Here is a 20,031-nt window from a genome sequence, read left to right on the forward strand (position 1 = left end):
TTCCCTCCTCACCCCACAAGGGGGTCGTTGCCCACCCCCGCCTCCCGGGACTCCTGCCCCATCCAAACCCCCCCACGTTCCTTGATGCCCCGCCCCCCCAGGACCCCTGCCCCATCCATCCCCCTCCCCCGTTCCCTGACTGCCCCTAGAACCGGGCAGGAGGGTCTTGTGGGCCACCGTAGTGGGTGCCCACCCCGCCCCTAAGAGCCAGAGGCACCTGCCGGGGGGCAAGGTGGGGAGTCCCGGCGGTGCTTACCTGGGGCAGCTCCCAGGAAGCATCCAGCAGGTCCCTCTGGCTCCTAGGGGTGGGGGAGCATAGCTGGGGGGGAGCAGGGGGAGCGGCCGCTCCCCCCACTGATCACATCAAAAGTGGTGCCTTAGGCACCGACTCCCTGGGTGCTCCGGGGCTGGAGCACCCACGGGGAGAATTTGGTGGGTGCAGAGCACCCACCAGGAGCTCCCCACCCCACGCCCGGCCCCAGCTCACCTCCGTTCCGCCTCCTCCCCCGAACCCACCGCCCCTCTCTGCTTCTTCGCACCCCAGCCCCGGCTTCCCGTGAATCAGCTCTTCGGCAGGAAGCTGGGGAGGGCTGAGAAGCAGGCGGTGGCTTCCCGCTCAGGCCGAGGGTGGCGGAGGTGAGCTGGGGCGGGGAGCGGTTCCCCTGCACCCCCCCCACCCCGGGTTACCTGCTGCGGTGTGGGTGGCCCTCCTCGCACCCCCCCGGCTTCCCGCGCGAACGGCTGATTCCCGGGTAGCCTGGGGGAGGGGGCGCGGAGAAGCAGAGCAGGGCGGCGCGTTCAGGGGCGGAGGCAGAGCGGAGGTGAGCTGGGGTTGGGGGGGGGCGGGGAGCTGCCGGTGGGTGCTCTGCACCCACCAAATTTTCCCTGTGGATGCTCCAGAGCTGGAGCACCCATGGAGTCGGCGCCTAAGGTGCCACTCTTGGCCGGTTAAATTTAGAAGCCCTGTTAGAACCGGTTCTCCCCCGCGGAACAACCGGTTCTAAAAGGGCTTCTAAATTTAACAGTTCTAGCGAACCGGTGTGAACTGGCTCCAACTCACCACTGCTTGCAGGCCTTGCACCTTGGAATAGAGCAGGAACATCTGCCAATAGATATAGCATAAGGAAATCTCCCTCTCCGAGACCATTCCCAGAGGAGCGTTAAAGGGAACGGCTCCATTTCATGTCTCTTACCTACACTTACAGAACCGCAAGCCACCCACCAACTGTCTTCCTGTTACACGTTTACCCCAGAATCCATCACACCAGCCTCCTCTTGATATGTGCCCTACAGAGGGTTGTTTTAAAGTTTAAACTCAGCGAATGTATGAACTCAGGCCTTGTCCACATGGGGGTACGTTGGCACTGAGTTGACGCACACTAGTAGCTGCGCACTACGTAAGCCATACTCCTAGCATGCGCACGGGACAGCTGTGCCCTCTTTCCAAAATGCCGTACCCCACAATTGTAGCTGAGAGATTTCAAACGATTTAGGAAATTATTTGTCTAGTATTAGGAATTGTCACTGATTTATATTTAGCAGGATGGAAATATAATTGTCCTATTGTTCCTCGAACAAACCATAGCTTAATAGTATCAACTAATTGTACTTCTTAATACTCGTATATAAGCTAACATAGGACTGGAAGGGACCTCCCGGGTTGAGTCCAGTCCTCTGATACAGTAGGCAGCCTGTCATATTGTCCTGTTCATAAATTTACCAAGCTCCTTCTTAAAACTAGCTCATTACTCCTAATGGGAGGCTGTTCTACAACCTCACTCCTCTGGTGGTTAGCAACCTCCTTCTAATTTCCAGCATGAATATACTCATGGCCATTTGTTCTTGTACCAACATTGTCATTTCGTTTAAATAGTTCTGCTCCCTCCCTGGTGCTTACCCTGCTGATGTATTTCTAGAGAGCAATCCTAACCCCACTCAGCCTTCATTACCCGAGGCGAAACAAGCAAAGTGCTTTTAGTCTTCTCTAGTAAGATAGGCCCTCCTTTCCTGTGATGATCCTAGCAGCCCTTCTTTGCACCTGTCCCAGTTTGAATTCATATTTCTTAAGCATGGGTGTCCAGACTTGCACACAGGATTCCAGATGAGGTCTCACCTGAGCCTTGTACAATGGCATTAATACTTCTTTCTCTGCAGGAAATACCTTGCCTGATACATCCTAGGATCACATTTGCCTCTTTCACGGCCACATCATATTGGTGACTCCTGGTCATCCTGGGATTTACGAATGCAGACGGGACTTTACCTTCATCATTTCCAGCTGGTGGGCCCCCAGCTTATAGCAGAAATTCTTATTAGTAACCCCTAAATGCACAGCCTTGCACTTTGTACTATTGAATTTCATCCCATTTCTATTACTGCAGTCCTCCAGGTTATCTGATTTTTCCTGTATGATATTTTTATCTTCCTCTGTAGCAATGAGGCATTCCAAATTGTATCATCCACACATTTCATTAGCAAACTCCTTCTTTTTGGGCCAGGGTCATTAATGAGAGTTCTAAATAAACATTTTCCCAGTATTCAGAGTAACAGCCGTGTTAGTCTGTATTCGCAAAAAGAAAAGGAGTACTTGTGGCACCTTAGAGACTAACCAATTTATTTGAGCATGAGCTTTCGTGAGCTACAGCTCACTTCATCGGATGCATACCGTGGAAACTGCAGCAGACTTTATATACACACAGAGAATATGAAACAATACGTCCTCCCACCCCACTGTCCTGCTGGTAATAGCTTATTCCCAGTACTGATCCTTGAGGAACTCCGCTAGTAACCTGCCTCCAGCCCAACAGTTCCCCTTTCAGCACAACCTGCTGTTGTCTCCACTTTAGCCAGATGATATTTTTCCCCTCAACAAACCCATAGGCAAGCTCTGGGCTTTGAAGGGAGACCAGAAGTTCCATGGGGAGAGAACTATAATGATTTCCTATGTAATTAACCACTTGGACCAAATTCCTGAGTTCTGTAATGCCAGGCTCTAGTACTGGTGGAATCCTTTCGAGGCAAACAGAAGTCTAACTTAACTTCCATGGGAATATTGCCAAATATTCTGTTCCAAATAACTGAAAGACAAACTGTGAATAAGACCAAGGAACCAGAAAACTTACTGCTGTAAGTATCTTAGAAATCTAAAATCCTTTCCATGCTAGCAAACAAGAACAGGTTCTTAGAACTGCGAGATATCGGTTTTGCAGTAGCACCTAAAATGCTGTTAGAATCCTAGAATATCCGGGTTGGAAGGGCCCTCAGGAGGTCATCTAGTCCAACCCCTGCTCAAAGCAGGACCAGTCCCCAACTAAATCATCCCAGGCAGGGCTTTGTCAAGCCTGACCTTACAAACCTCTAAGGAAGGAGATTCCACCCCCTCCCTAGGGAACCCATTCCAGTGCGTCACTTCTGTAACTAGCACTGTATTTCTGCACCAATACTGTTGTATGCTTATGCTTTAAGGCTGATTTAACCATTCCTCAAGCCTACTAGTTAAAGTTAGTTGTTATCCAAATGCTTATAATTTCACCTTTTTATGTGCTATCTGCTTTAAACTGCGCCTTGTGTTATTTTACCTGCAGGGGACAGAAGGGTGTTAGAGCATTACTAGACTTCTGCCTTTCATTCTGCCTTTCAAATGAACTCAGGTTTAAACTGCATTAAAGGCCTACTTTCTGTACCTCCATTTCCCCCTCACACCTTCTTTGCCACTGCTCTTGCCTGTGTGTGTGTGTGAGTGCCAGGTAATCTCCATTTCACCTTCCTGTTCACAACCTGCTGCTCATGCTGTGAGTGACGAGAGAGACAAGAATAACCTCTCATAATTTTCACATCACTTCAACATTAGATTACCTGTGTATGTGTTCCAGTCTTGAAACACCTCTTTCTAGATTTATCCTGATTACCCCTGTTCCACACTAGCAGAACTAACTCCAAAGAGACAGAGTGAAATTTTACCAATCAAATGCTGTTTGCCTTCTATTTCAAGAGGAACCTCAGGCTCTGACTGAAATTTATTTGTCTAACCCAAGCTCTGAGAGCGAGTTGCATCTCTAATGTGTATTAAACATTAGCATTGAGTTTATGGTGGTCACAATTTGAAAATGTGTTATCTTGAGTCTCGCAATCAGTTTTGAAAGCATTCCAAATGAGTTACCACTTGGCCTTAAAGCTTGGTTGGTTTAATGGAGCCAAGATTGGTTTGCCTTCCTGTTTTATGGACTTCCTCTGCTCAGTTTAAAGATTTTAGTATAACTCAACTATATATATAACTGTATTCGCAAAAAGAAAAGGAGGACTTGTGGCACCTTAGAGACTAACCAATTTATTTGAGCATGAGCTTTCGTGAGCTACAGCTCACTTCATCGGATGCATTTCTGTGTTGTTCTGTCAGTGTAGTCCCCATTTCCCTATTGTTTGTCCGTATAATCTCTGTCTGGTTCTGTGACTGTTCCTGTCTGCTGTATAATTAATTTTGCTGGGTGTAAACTAATTGAGGTGGTGGGATCTAATTGGTTACATAATCATGTTACAATATGTTAGGATTGGTTAGTTAAATTTCAGGGAAATGATTGGTTAAGGTATAGCTAAGCAGAACTCAAGTTTTACTATATAGTCTGCAGTCAATCAGGAAGTGAGGGGGCGGAAATGGGAACAGGGAATGGGAGTAAGGAAGTTGGAATCATGTTTGGCTAAGGGCAGGAATGGGAACAGGGACACAGGTGTAAGGCTCTGTGGTGTCAGAGCTGGGAAGGGGGACACTGAGGAGGAAACTGGAATCATGCTTGCTGGAAGTTCACCCTAATAAACATAAAATTGTTTGCACCTTTAGACTTCGGGTATTGCTGCTCTCTGTTCATACGAGAAGGACCAGGGAAGTGAGTGGGTGAAGGAATAAGCCTCCTAACAGGCGCCCCCAATTGGGGTGCCCCAGAAAAATGGGTGTCCCTACCTGCTCTGCCCTACCCCCTCCATCACCGCCCATTGCTGCAGCCAGGGAGCAGGGTCAGGATGGGGGGAATTGCAAGCCCCTGCACCCTGACCGAGGTCCCTGTTGGGAGTGCCGGGCAGGCAGAGCAGGGTAAGCTCCCACGCCCTCACCCAGCTCCCTAACAGAAGCAGCGGGCAGGCAGAACGGGACAAGCCCCCATGCCCTGACCCCATTCCCTGGCTGGAGGGCCAGGCAGGCGGACAGAGCTGGGAAAGCCCCCGACCACGCTGTGCAGCTGGAGCGCCAGGTGGGCAGGCAGAGTGGGGCAAGCTGGGGCCGGAGCAGAGCTGGGGATGGGGCTGGATGCTAAGCGGGTGGGCTGCGGCCCACCCGTGGCTACGTCCCTGCTTTGTGTGTTTTGGGGTGCTGGGTATAGGGGGTGTGGTGGGGGGTGCTGGTAGTGGGGGAGGTCTATGTGTGTCAGGTCACTGGGCGGGGGGCTCTGTGTGGGGCGCTGTGCAATTGTGGTAGTGGGGCTCTGCAGGGGAGCTGGGCAGTGGGGGAGCTGTGGGGGGCACTGGGCACAGGGGTCTGTGGGTGAAAGGTGCTGGGCAGGGGGGCGCTGGGCAGTTGTGGTGGGGAATCTGTGAGGGGTCTCTGTGATGGGTTCCCCGGGGTGCAATCTGGAACTGGGGTGTCGCTAAGCCCTCTGTCCCACCAGTCTGGGCTCCCTCGCACTGTGTGATGCTGTGACAAGCTACAACCCTCTGGCAGGTCCTGCACTTATAGGACATTCACAGGCAGGGACACACCCCACTGAGTTACATGAATGCTTTGGCCAGCCACTCATGAACCAACAATAGAGAGACTCCAGCCAATTCCCCCCAGGTCCCCAGCCTTGCATCCCAGAGCTGTACCATCTTGCCCTGGGCAGAAGCCTGAGCAGTGTAAGTTTATTACCCAATCTGCCACTCTGAGCAGATTTCCCAAGCACTCAACCAAAACACACTGGTTTAGGTAAAGTATAAACCAGATTTATTACCTACAGAAAGATTTTAAGTGATTATAAGTAATAAGCATCCAGATCATTGGTTACCTAAGTCCTGGTCTACACTAGGAATTTAGGTCGAATTTAGCAGCATTAAATTGATGTAAACCCGCACCCGTCCACATGATGAAGCCCTTTTTTTTGACATAAAGGGCTCTTAAAATCTATTTCCTTCAATCAGGGTTAGGGTTAGGGTTAGGGATTTCCTTCAAATTTGCAATCTGAGTTCTATAAACAAGACAGGATTTGAATCGAGCAGTTTCTCACCTTGATAAATGGAACAAACAGGTTACAGATCTTCAGTACACAGGTTGGAATCCTCCTTTCTAGCCTGGGTTCCCCGTCCAAAGCCTTTATCCACCAGACGTCCTTCCAGGTGTTGAGCTGTGGGGGAGTGAGGCTAAGTCACAATGTCACTTCTCCTCTTTTATAGCTTCTTCCAGCTTGCTGGATATGTCTATGCTGGTGACGTGGCTCAAGCAGTCGCCATTGGCTACATGCTCCCTCTGAGAAGTCTTCACTGTACACCAATTCTGTGCCAGTCCTTGTGGGTGTGGATTCCCTTAAATGAGCCATGAGCGTGTCTGACTTCCTTCTTGTTGCACCTGAAAGGCTGGTTGTAGGTGTGTCTAACTGCACAACACATTTCAGTAACATACACACACAGCGAAACTTCATAACTTCCCGTACAATGATAGCACATACCGTCCAACGGGATACTAATGTTCAACATATCAAGACGTTTAGCATGATACCTCACAAGGCATGCTTTGCACAAAACAGATCCTAAGTAGATGACAGTGGGGAATATGGGGGTTCCACGGTGCTGCTTTCAGGCAGGGACTGCCACAGTCTCTGGGTGGAGGGGTGCTGGGCAGGGTTCTCAGTGGGGGTGGCGCCGTGCCCAGCGGCCTGTGGGCGGGGGGTGCTGGGCAGGGGGGGTGCTGTGCGGAGCCCTGTGCAGTTGTGGTGGGGGGATCTGTGGGGGTCTCTGGGTGGAGGGCTGCTGGGCATGGGAGCAGGGGTGCTGGATGGGGGTGTGGGGAAGGTGGCACAGGCCCACCCCCGGGGGGAAAGAGTGCGCTGTCAGTGCAGGCCGGACGTGCCAGTATGCACCTGGCGGCTGCCAGTCTGTAAACGCTGCCCTTGCACTGGGCTGGGCATCGTGTGCCGGCAATGCCCCTCCGCCATGTACAGTGGTCACACCGGACAGTCTCTACGCAAAAGACTAAATGGACACAAATCTGACATCAGGAATCATAACATTCAAAAACCAGTGGGAGAACACTTCCATCTCTTTGGTCACTCGATTACAGACCTAAAAGTGACAATTCTTCAATAAAAAAACTTCAAAAACGGACTCCAGTGAGAGACTGCTGAATTGGAATTAATTTGCAAACTGGATACAATTAACTTAGGCTTGAATAAAGACTGGAAGTGGATGGGTCATTACACAAAGTAAAACTATTCCCCCCTCCCCCCACACTATTCCTCACACATTCTTGTCAACTGTTGGAAATGGCCCACCTTGATTATCACTACAAAAGGTTTCCTTCCTCCCCACTCTCCTGCTGGTAATAGCTCATCTTAAGTGATCACTCTTGTTACAGTGTGTATGCAAAAAGAAAAGGAGGACTAGTGGCACCTTAGAGACTAACCAATTGATTTGAGCATAAGCTTTCGTGAGCTACAGCTCACTTCATCGGATGCTGTATTTTCCACTGAATGCATCCGATGAAGTGAGCTGTAGCTCACAAAAGCTTATGCTCAAATAAATTGCTTAGTCTCTAAGGTGCCACAAGTCCTCCATTTCTTTTTCCCAAATTATATGTGCTCCCAATCCCATTGCAGCTCAGGTGGTAACCAATCAACACAAAGCACCACTCAATTCCAGATAATCCCTCAAGATGCAGTAACACAATACAAAGAACCGAATAATTATGTGGCCTGCAGTTACAACAAAGTTGTATCAGGTACTAGAATACTCCCACGCAACTATTTGTCCCAGACAGTCAATCACTGATCTGAGTTTATGTGATGGGCTCTTTAATCATTATCCTATCAAGGTGGTGGTGGGAGGGGGAGGGGGACTTGTAGCCTATAGGTGTAGGTATTTGCTAGGTAAGGTCTAGGGATAAGTTAAGGCACTAATGCAATGAGCCTATCAGCCTCAAGGGCTGGAAGACAAAAGTTTAGCTAAGCTAATCAAGGCATAGGGCCCCAAAAGCCTTAGCATAAGCAACTAACCAGTAAGTGACCCTATATCATAAGTTATCATAAGGTAGCAATGGCCCAAGATAGCCCAAGACAGAACGCTGTAATCGCCAAGTCTGACTAAACTGCTGCCAGGTTACCACAAGATGCCAGCTGAAATCAGCGTTATATATTTTAGGTTAGGAACACCAGCAGATGTCCAACCACAAGAATGTCACAGTAACTAATTGACATAAATAAGCTTGAGGTAAAAGGCCTAATAAGCTATGGGAGAAGGGCATCCCGACATCAGTAGGGTGCGGAAATACAGCTAAGGAAAAGGGGCTGCAACCCCTACAGACTATGCACTAGGCATAGCGAGCATCAGCGTAACCCTTTACAAAAGTTGTCTCCTGGCCTGCATGCCTCGGGAGGTGCCAACCACTGGTGGTGATGACGATGGCGAGGATACTGACTAACACTCTCTCTCCCTCCTTTGCTGGGCGGGAGGGTTTGAATTTTTATTGATTGTTCCAGTAAAACTATTGCAGAGTACAAAGGTTTTTCTGAAGTGTGCACATCGGGGTTCCGAAATCAATAGTAATGCCAACAGCTCTGGACCTGGTTGTGGGACTAGACCCAGTCAAAGCACAGAGTGTTAAATGAGAATTCTTTAGTAATTAATATAATTAAAACACAATCAGTAGATCAGGCACCCAAACGGGGACCCCAAGGCATGCAAGGGGAGATCCCCTTCCTGTGGCCAAAAGCCCAGGATGGATTCAGCTCCCCTTAGAAAAATCGGAGATAAAAACAATTTGGACTTCTCAGTTGGAGACCAGGTACAGTGATAACCCTGCAGCTTTTTGGAATATGAGAATTCCTCTTTTGCTTTGCTTTTGTTCCTCTTTTTTGTTTCTCGCCTGTTTACTATATTCCTTCTGATTTGATCTTGCTGGACCAACTCTGTGATTAATTCTTGTGGGGCAATAGTAATCTATTATTGACGGGTTGTTTTGCTATTTGTAATTCCACAAGAAGGAAATTAGCCTTGGTTAAGATATACACGCATTAAAGGGAGATTTGTGATTTGAATTATGACTTATAGGTATTAAATGTAGTAACGGTACCCTCTTTAGGTCCAGTTTGGAGAGGGAAAGAGTGCCATTCCCCTCCTCTGCAGGGGGGACCAAAAGTCAATTCTATAAGACTATAAGGAATTGTATGAAGCACATAAAACCAGGTAATAGGTAAGGGGTTACCAGCCCGGCAGGTAGTTTGACAGGATCTATTTCACAGGAACCCTGGTTGATTTGCATGAATTACATCACCCTTCTCTAATCCATCACATAGTGTGCCAAAGTCTAAAAGGCAATGAGTTGCTAGCTGTCAAGACAAGGAACAGACGTCTTTCCTAGGAAAGATCATAAAGATTCAATAAATAAAGAACTAGAGACGGGTGATGTAATTCATGCAAATCAACCTGGGTTCATGGGAAACAGATCCTGTCAAACTAATTTGATATCTTTTTTTTTGAGATTACAAGTTTGGTTGATAAAGGTAATAGCACTGATGCAATATACTTAGACTTCTGTGAAGTGTTTTACTTGGTACCGTACACCAGCTTGATTAAAAAACTAGACTGATATAAAATGAACATGACACACTAAATAGATTAAAAAATGGCTAATTGATAAATTTCACAATGAAAGTGTAAGTGGGGAATTGTCATCAAGCAGGCCTCTTACAGTGGGATCCCGCACAGGTCGTTCTTGGCCCTACATTATTTAACTTCTTTATTAATGCCCCAGAAGAAAACCTGGAAGAGAAATGGATCTGGCCAAGTTCCCAGCAGACCATGCCAGGGTTAGTTTGAATATGGCTCTAGCGTTTTTTGTGTTCAAGTATATTAAGGGGCATGAAGCAGGTTTCATACAAATAGAACAAAGCTGAGCTATTTTTGATCATCCTAACCCATGGGCCTTGATGTTAAATGTAAAAGTGGTAAAGAAAAAGGCCACCCAGGAACGGAGAGACCAGATGCATTCCTTAACTGAGACACATCTGGCCCTCACTCATGAAAGATGGGACTTGGAGAGAAAATTGGAAAAAAGTAAGCTGGAGATGAGGCTTCTGGTATGGAGCAGCCAAAGCTACACCCCAACTCACCTAGCTCTAAGGACAAGTCCAAGTTCAGCTGAAGCAGTGTGTTCTGCGTCCATGGGGCTCAAGTCCATGGTAACACAAAGTAATGGTCAAATGAGTAATTATCAAAGGTCCAAAAGAAGGAACCTCAGTTTATCAGAAGATAATGGGAGTTTAGTTACCCATTGGTCCTAGAGGCCTTGTAACTATGTAGTTTATAACCCATAATAGGAGATATCCTGGAACCTACTAGGCCAGTGATCACTCCTGGGTCATCTTTGGTGAGGCCTCATCTGAAGTACTGTGTCCAGTTTTGGACCCCCACACTACAAGAAGGATGTGGAAAAATTGGAAAACGTCCAGCGGAGGACAACAAAAATTATTAGGGGACTGGAACACATGAGTTATGAGGAGAGGCTGAGGGAACTGGGATTGTTTAGTTTGCGGAAGAGAAGAATGAGGGGGGATTTGATAGCTGCTTTCAACTACCTGAAAGGAGGTTCCAAAGAGGATGAATCTAGACTCTTCTCAGTGGTAGCGGATGACAGAACGAGGAGTAATGGTCTCAAGTTGCAGTGTGTGAGGTTTAGATTGGATATTAGGAAAAACTTTTTCACTAGGAGGGTGGTGAAACACTGGAATGCATTACCTAGGGAGGTGGTGGAATCTCCTTCCTTAGAAGTTTTTGTCAGGCTTGACAAAGCCCTGGCTGGGATGATTTAGTTGGGGCTTGGTCCTGCTTTGAGCAGGGGGATGGACTAGATGACCTCCTGAGGTCCCTCCCAACCCTGATATTCTATGATTCTATCTTACCTACCTGTCATGGAGGCAGAAGGATTTATGTAAAATACATGTATGAGATAAGCTACCTTTTGAAAGGATTCCACTAAAAATCTCTACCTTTAATTTGTAATTCCTGGATAATCTTCAGCAACAAAAAGATGGCAGAAACCAGTCAACAGTTAAAGCTTTTTGGCCAAGAGCCAACATGTTACTGTGCACAAAAATGGAAGTGTTTTGTAAAGGGAAATCATGCCTCATCAAGAACTACAAAAGGATCTCTCAAAACTGGGTGACTGGGCAACAAAATGGCAGATGAAATTCAATGTTGATAAATGCAAAGTAATGCACTTTGGAAAACATAATCCCAACTCTACATGTAAAATGATGGGGTCTAAATTAGCTGTTACCACTCAAGAAAGAGACCTTGGAGTCATTGTGGATAGTTCCCTGAAATCATCCACTCAATGCGCAGCGGCAGCCAAACAAGTGAACACAACGTTGGGAATCATTAAGAAAGGGACAGATAATGAGACAGAAAATATCATCTTGCCTCTATATAAATCCATGGTACGCCCACATCTTGAATACTGCATGCAGATGAGGTCACCGTATGTCAAAAAAGATATATTGGAATTGGAAAAGGTTCAGAAAAGGGCAACAAAAATTATTAGGGGTATGGAACAGCTTCCGTATGAGGAGAGGTTAATAAGACTGGGACTTTTCAGTGTGGAGAAGAGATGACTGAGGGGGGATATGACAGAGGTCCTGTCAAGGTTCCTTCCCCACTCTGAACTCTAGGGTACAGATGTGGGGACCTGCATGAAAACCTCCTAAGCTTACTTTCACCAGCTTAGGTTAAAACTTCCCCAAGGTACAAATTAATTTTATCCTTTACCCCTGGATCCACTGCCACCACCAAACTTTAACTGGATTTACTGGGAAACGTAGTTTGGACATGACTTTCCCCCCCAAATCCTCCCAACCCTTGCACCCCACTTCCTGGGGAAGGTTTGGTAAAACTCCTCGCCAATTTGCATAGGTGACCACAGACCCAAACCCTTGGATCTTAGAACAATGAAAAAACATTCAGTTTTCTTACAAGAAGACTTTTAATAGAAGTAAAAGAATCACCTCTGTAAAATCAGGATGGTAGATACCTTACAGGGTAATTAGATTCAAAACATAGAGAATCCCTCTAGGCAAAACCTTAAGTTACAAAAAAGACACACAGACAGGAATAGTCATTCTATTCAGCACAGTTCTTTTCTCAGCCATTTAAAGAAATCATAATCTAACACATACCTAGCTAGATTACTTACTAAAGTTCTAAGACTCCATTCCTGTTCTATCTCCGGCTAAAGCAGTATAAAGACAGACACAGACCCTTTGTTTCTCTCCCTCCTCCCAGCTTTTGAAAGTATCTTGTCTCCTCATTGGTCATTTTGGTCAGGTGCCAGCGAGGTTACCTTTAGCTTCTTAACTCTTTACATGTGAGAGGATATTTCCTCTGGCCAGGAGGGATTTTAAAGGGGTTTACCCTTCCCTTTATATTTATGACAGGTCCATAAAATCATGACTGGTGTGGAGAAAGTAAATCATAGAATCATAGAATATAAGGGTTGGAAGGGACCCCAGAAGGTCATCTAGTCCAACCCCCCTGCTCGAAGCAGGACCAATTCCCAGTTAAATCATCATCAATAATAATAATAATAATAATAATAAATAAGGAAGTGTTATTTACTCCATCTCATAACACAAGAACTAGGGGTGACCAAATGAAATTAATAGGTAGCAGATTTAAAACAAAGAAAAGGAAGTATTTCTTCACACAACACACAGTCAACCTGTGGAACTCCTTGCTAGAGGATGTTGTGAGGGCCAAGACTATAACAGGGTTCAAAAAAGAACTAGATAAGTTCATGGAGGATAGGTCCATCAATGGCTATTAGCCAGGATGGGCAGGGATGCTGTCCCTAGCCTCTGTTTGCCAGAAGCTGGGAATGGGTGCCAGGGATGGATCACATGGTGATTCCCTGTTCTGTTCACTCCCTCATTCCCTGGCATTGGCCATTGTCAGAAGACAGGATATTGGGCAAGATGGACCTTTGGTCTGATCTAGTATGGCCGTTCTTATTTTCTTATGTTCTTCTCTGGCCTGTGTCTGTGAAAGAAGGGAACAGACCAAGCACATAACTTTAAATTTAAATTTGGCTTAAATGAAATTAAAACTGAGGTCCCATAAACCCACGTTAAAGTGATAAGGTTGAGAATTTTTTTGACGAGGCATGTCTGATATAAATGTAAAAGGTAAAGCAAACCTGCCCCTCTAACCTGTAATATATGGTAGGGGGAAGGAGTAGAGAAAGGAGAAAAGATAAAACCTTAAGGTAAACTTAAAGTATTATACATTTATATTGTTCTGTTGCTTGCATGTCTTCACTGGATCCCCTTTGAGGACCATAGGAACTGTGACGGGATTATTTGGAACTGGAACGCCAATGTGGAATCGGGTGGATGTTGAAAAACTTAGAAGACACGTTAGTTGTGTGTTAAGGAGAAGGCCAACAAAGTCTCTACAGGCCTCTGTTTTCTTTCCTGCCCTTCGTTCCAGCCATTTGTCTTTCCTTTCATGACTTGGATCTCCTGCCTCCTCTTTATATTCCACCTAGGGCTGTCAAGCGATTTAAAAAATTAACCACGGTTAATCGCACTGTTAATAATAGAATACCATTTATTTAAATATTTTTGATGTTTTCTACATTTTCAAATATATTGATTTCAATTGCAGCACAGAATGCAAAGTGTATAGTGCTCACTTTATATTTATTTTTAGTACAAGTATTTGCACTGAAAAAAACAAAAGAAATAGTATATTTTAATTCACCTAATACAAGTACTGTCATGGAATCTCTTTATCACGAAAGTTGAATTTACAGCTGTAGAATTATGTAAAAAAAAACTGCATTCAAAGATAAAAGAATATTTAGAATGTCAAGGTTCCTTCCCCACTCTGAACTCTAGGGTACAGATGTGGGGACCTGCATGAAAAACCCCCTAAGCTTATTCTTACCAGTTTGGTTAAAAACTTCCCCAAGGTACAAACTTTGCCTTGTCCTTGAACCGTATGCTGCCACCACCAAGCGTCTTAAACAAAGACCAGGGAAAGAGCCCACTTGGAGACGTCTTCCCCCAAAATATCCCCCCAAGCCCTACACCCCCTTTCCTGGGGAAGGCTTGATAAGAATCCTCACCAATTTGTACAGGTGAACACAGACCCAAACCCTTGGATCTTAAAAACAATGAAAAAGCAATCAGATTCTTAAAAGAAGAATGTTAATTAAAGAAAAGGTAAAAGAATCACCTCTGTAAAATCAGGATGGTAAATCAGGATGGTAAATACCTAACAGGGTAATCCGATTCCAAACATAGAGAATCCCTCTTGGCAACACCTTAAGTTACCAAAAGACACACGGACAGGAATATCCACTCCAGGTGTTGGGGTATCCCTGCGCCTTCACTTGGAGAATTTTACAGCAGTGCCCGTGCATGTCACGCACGTGCTGGGCCTGCCTTGCTGTTGGCGGTTGAAGTATCCCATGTGGCCAGGACTTCTCAGTTCCTTCTCAACCGTCCTCAGCCTGAGACGGAGCTCCACAGTCCCGTTAAAAACCTGTCGTTTAATTCAGATTAGTTAGTGGGTTTAGTAGTCTTTTCCTGTGGTTAGGTTTCATTTATTAGCTTACTTCCCCATTTAATTTTTTTTTCTGTTTTACCCTGAGGTATAGTTACTTACAGTCTGTGGTAATGCCGGGTTCACCGGGTTTTAAGCAATGCACTACATGCAGAGAGGTGATACCGATGTCAGATAGACACCCTCAATGTGTTCGCTGTCTGGGTGAATCTCATGTTCCCCAGAAACATGCCCATAGTAGCAAACTGAAGGCTAGGGCACGAAGGGACAGGGACCTCAGGCTTAAACTCATATTAATGGAGAAGGCCTTGAGACCAACTTCTGACCCAGGACAACACCCCCCTTCTCAGCACGGGCCACCGGTTCCCTCCCTGCCAAGGTCTCCAAAATCTAAAAGACCAACAAAAAAAACGGCCGTCTTCTTCATCCCGCAGAGAGCCGGCCCGTGAAAACCAGTCGCCAGTGAGATCGCTCTCATCAGTGCCAATGGCAGTGCCGCTGAGCACCTATGATGCCCCAGGCACCTCCGGCACCACCCGCAAGATGGCCACTGCCAGACTCCGGTGCCAAGGCTAACGGGTCTCGGTTGCCGGCCTCCACCACGTCACTGCTGCTGAGGAGTCAGCACCGACAGCTGCTTCTCTTCGGTGCTGCAGACTAAGGCCTCCAGCACCATGGCGCTGCCGCTAGCTACACCGGCACCTATCCAGCACACCACACGGCCGGTGCAATCACCACCCCGCCCGTGGCACTGACGCAATCGGGGCCGTGTCACTTCCGGCACCACGGGGACTTTTCAGCTCAGCAGCCCCCTTTATTCGGCACCGATGTCTCACCGAGGCCAATGGTAACGCACCAATATCTATCTCCGATTCCATCACAGTTCTCCAGTGAGGAAGATGACGAGGTAGAAGGGGTATTCTCCCCTCACTGTTCTTCCCTGGTCAGAACACTAGTCGCTACTGGACCATTGAGATCATGGTCCCCATATGGGCATGACATGCCTCCTTGGTATGGTCACCCATGGATGGGACTGCCCCTGCCCTACCTGGGTCACTGGCCACAGTGGAGTCCTTGGGGGTCATACAGACAACACCATAGTAGGCATCCTAGCCCACACAGGGACATAGCCAGATCTCCACCTCCACCCTCACAGACAGCAGCGGGCGACACACATGAGGACCCCATGGCAGAGCAGGAAGAGGACACTGCTGTTGACACCTCACCACCCAACAATAATTCTTCCTCTTCACCAGACAAGACCATCATGCTTTCACCACCAACCATGGTGGACTTTTCTCAATTCCAAGATCTGTTCAAAAGAGTGGCTAATGAACTAAAGATTGCCCTCGAGGAAGTGTCAGAAACTCAGTATGAGTTGACAGACATTCTACAACCTTCTTCCTCCTCCAAGATAGCATTACCAATCAATGTGGCTCTCATGGAACCCATGAAAACAGTGTGGCAAACTCCAGCCACAATTCTGCCAACTTGCAAAAGGGCAGACAGCAAATACTACATTCCCTCCAAGGGATCCGAATTTCTATTCACACACCCAGCTCCCAACTCGCTGGTAGTGAAGGTGGCCAACCAAAGGGGCAAACAATAGCATTTTCGCTCTACCCGCTCTGATAAAGAAAGTAAGAGGCTAGACCACTTTGGCCGCAAAGTATACACATCTTCCACACTTCAATTCAGAGTGTCAAACTATGCAGCATTACTGGCCAAATATGAGCATAAGAACTATAGAAAATTTATGGACATTATTAATGACATTCCTGAGGATAAGAGACAACAATTTAAAACCTTGGTCTCTGAAGGACAAACTATTGCACGTACGGCTCTACAGGCCTCATTGGACGTGGCTGACACTACTGCTAGATCGACTGCCATGGCTGTGGTCATGAGACGGGCCTCGTGATTCAACTCCTCAACATTTCCATGTGAGATCCAAAATACAGTTGAGGACCTCCCTTTCGATGGAGAGAAATTGTTTGCAGCCAAAACCAACTAGTTGCTGCACACGATGAAGGATTCGCGAGCCACGCTCTGGTCCCTTGGCATCCATACACCTGCCACAAGAAGGAGAAAGTACAGGTATCAACATCCTAGATATCCCACATATACACAGCAACACAACAGACCATATGAGCAGCAACAACAGAGACAAAGACCATAATGATGACGCCCTCCACCACCAGTGGCATCTCAACCTCCTTCCTCCAATAAGCAAATTTGAAGTTGTCATAAAAATAACATTATAACATTCATAAACCAGTCGGAGAACACTTCAATCTCTCTGGTCACTCGATTACAGACCTAAAAGTCGCAATATTACAATAAAAAGACTTCAAAAACAGACTCCAACGAGAGACTGCTGAATTGGAATTAATTTGCAAACTGGATACAATTAACTTAGGCTTGAATAGAGACTGGGAGTGGATGGGTCATTACACAAAGTAAAACTATTTTCCCATGTTTATTCCCCCCTCCCCCCCCCACTGTTCCTCGGACGTTCTTGTCAACTGCTGGAAATGGCTCACCTTGATTATCACTACAAAAGGTTTTCTTCTCCCCCCCCCCCCCCGCCCCGGCTCTCCTGCTGGTATTAGCTCATCTTAAGTGATCACTCTCCTTACAGTGTGTATGATAACACCCATTGTTTCATGTTCTCTGTGTATATAAATCTCCCCACTGTGTTTTCCACTGAATGCATCCAATGAAGTGAGCTGTAGCTCATGAAAGCTTAAGCTCAAATAAATTTGTTAGTCTCTAAGGTGCCACAAGTACTCCTTTTCTTTTTGCAAATACAGACTAACACGGCTGCTACTCTGAAACATAAAAATAAAGGGAAGGGTAACCACTTTTCTGTATACAGTGCTATAAAATCCCTCCTGGCCAGAGGCAAAACCCTTTCACCTGGAAAGGGTTAAGAAGCTAAGATAACCTCGCTAGCACCTGTCCAAAATGACCAATGAGGAGACAAGATACTTTCAAATCTGGAGGGGGGGGGGAAACAAAGGGTCTGTCTGTCTGTGTGATGCTTTTGCTGGGAACAGATCAGGAATGCAGCCTTACAACTGAGAGTTAGTAAGTAATCTAGCTAGAAATGCATTAGATTTCCTTTTGTTTAATGGCTGGTAAAATAAGCTGTGCTGGAGGGAATGTATAGTCCTGTTTTTGTGTCTTTTTGTAACTTAAGGTTTTGCCTGAGGGATTCTCTATGTTTTGAATCGGATTACCCTGTAAGGTATTTACCATCCTGATTTTACAGAAGTGATTCTTTTACCTTTTCTTTAATTAAAATTCTTCTTTTAAGAACCTGCTTGCTTTTTCATTGTTCTTAAGATCCAAGGCTTTGGGTCTGTGTTCACCTGTACCAATTGGTGAGGATTCTTATCAAGCCTTCCCCAGGAAAGGGGGTGTAGGGCTTGGGGGGATATTTTGGGGCAAAGACATCTCCAAGTGGGCTATTTCCCTGGTCTTTGTTTAAGACGCTTGGTGGTGGCAGCATACGGTTCAAGGACAAGGCAAAGTTTGTACCTTGGGGAAGTTTTTAACCTAAGCTGGTAAGAATAAGCTTAGGGGGTCTTTCATGCAGGTCCCCACATCTGTACCCTAGAGTTCAGAGTGGGGAAGGAACCTTGACAGAAGTCTTGGTCGAGGGTCTAGATGATCTCTCATCCATTCCAGTGCATATGCTAATCATCCAGCTCTGTGGAGACCATTTGCTCCCTTTCTACATCAACCGGGCAGCTATTACCACAGATAAATGGGCCCTAGAAGTAATTCAATTGAGCTACACCTTCGCTTTCCTGTCTATACCCTCTATCCACTCCACGTCCCCATCCCTCTTCAGGGACCCCCTCACAAACACTTGTTATGCCAAGAGGTAGTTCATCTCCTCCAATTGGGGGCAGTGGAATCTGTCTCTGTACAACATGGGGGAAGGGTTTTTACTCCCACTATTTTTTAACACAAAAGAAAAGCAGGGGGTGTCAACCAACAACTAAACAAGTTCGCGAGGAAGCAAAGATTCAGGATGGTCACTTTAACAATAATAGCGGTGCTGGAGGAGGAAGACTGGTTTCAGCCCTCAACCCGCAAGATGTTTATTTTCACTTTATGATACATCCTGCCCACAGGTGGTTTCTGAAATTTCCTTTGGTCACAGATCACTATCAGTACAAGGTACCACCTTTTGGCCTGTCAGCAGCACCCCATGTTCTCTCCAGGATCCTCACCGGTCAATGGCACACCTGAGAAAGCAAGGCATCATAATTTTTCCTTACCTGGACACCTGTCTCCTAAAGGCGCACACCCAGTCTGAAGCTGTGCGCTCCGTGCAAATGGCGAAACACAGTTTCCAAAACCTCGGCCTACAAATAAACACAAAGAAATCAACAATAGAACTGACTCAACAATTAGGAATCATCGGCGCATACCTCAGCTCCAACTCACCCAGTCCTTAAACCAAACTATTCTCTTATCAGAGTTTTTCGTTTCCCGTCAGTCGCTTATACGGATAGCAGGTATGTAACTGCTGACACCTTCTGCTGTGTGGTGTCAGCAGCAACAAGGCCACGCACAATATTTAGGAGTCACTCTTAACATTGCAGAACAGAACCTGCTCGACCCCCTAACCCACTAATTTGGGAAAACTCTGGATGCCTTTAGGAGAGAATACTTCCCCACTCGCAGCCCCTGCGCCTGTGTATAACAAAAGAAAAATTTTATTACAAGGGAGGGGGAACCAGCATTAATATGAATTCAAGAGCATGAAAACATAATTAAAGACCGCCTGAGAGTGCGTCAGGCAGTATCCGTTGACTCAGATTCCCACCTTGCAGTGTGACAGTCTAACAGATAAATGTCCCGATAGTCATTACGGTAGAACAAAGGAACTCTCAATGTAATACAAAGCTACAGATTAAAATGATAAAAAGTACTTTCTGCATACTACTCATAATTAATCTGTGGATCTCACTGTCCCAAGTTCAGGCACGCTGACGGGGGGCGGAGGGTCAAAGGGGCCAATTGCCCAGGGGCCCACGTGATTTAAAAGGGCCCGGGGTCCCCCAGCCACCGCCGCTGGCAGCACAGCAGGCTTAGGCAGGCTTCCTGCCCTCCCTCGCTCTGCACTGCTCCCAGAAGCGGCAGACCCTGTCCCTGCGGCCCCGGGGGAGGGGGGAAGAGGTCTCCACATGCTTCCCCCACCCCCAGCACTGACTCCACAGC

The sequence above is a fragment of the Caretta caretta genome, chromosome 2, assembly GCF_965140235.1.
Source record: "Caretta caretta isolate rCarCar2 chromosome 2, rCarCar1.hap1, whole genome shotgun sequence".
In the NCBI taxonomy this organism is placed as follows: Eukaryota; Metazoa; Chordata; order Testudines; family Cheloniidae; genus Caretta; species Caretta caretta.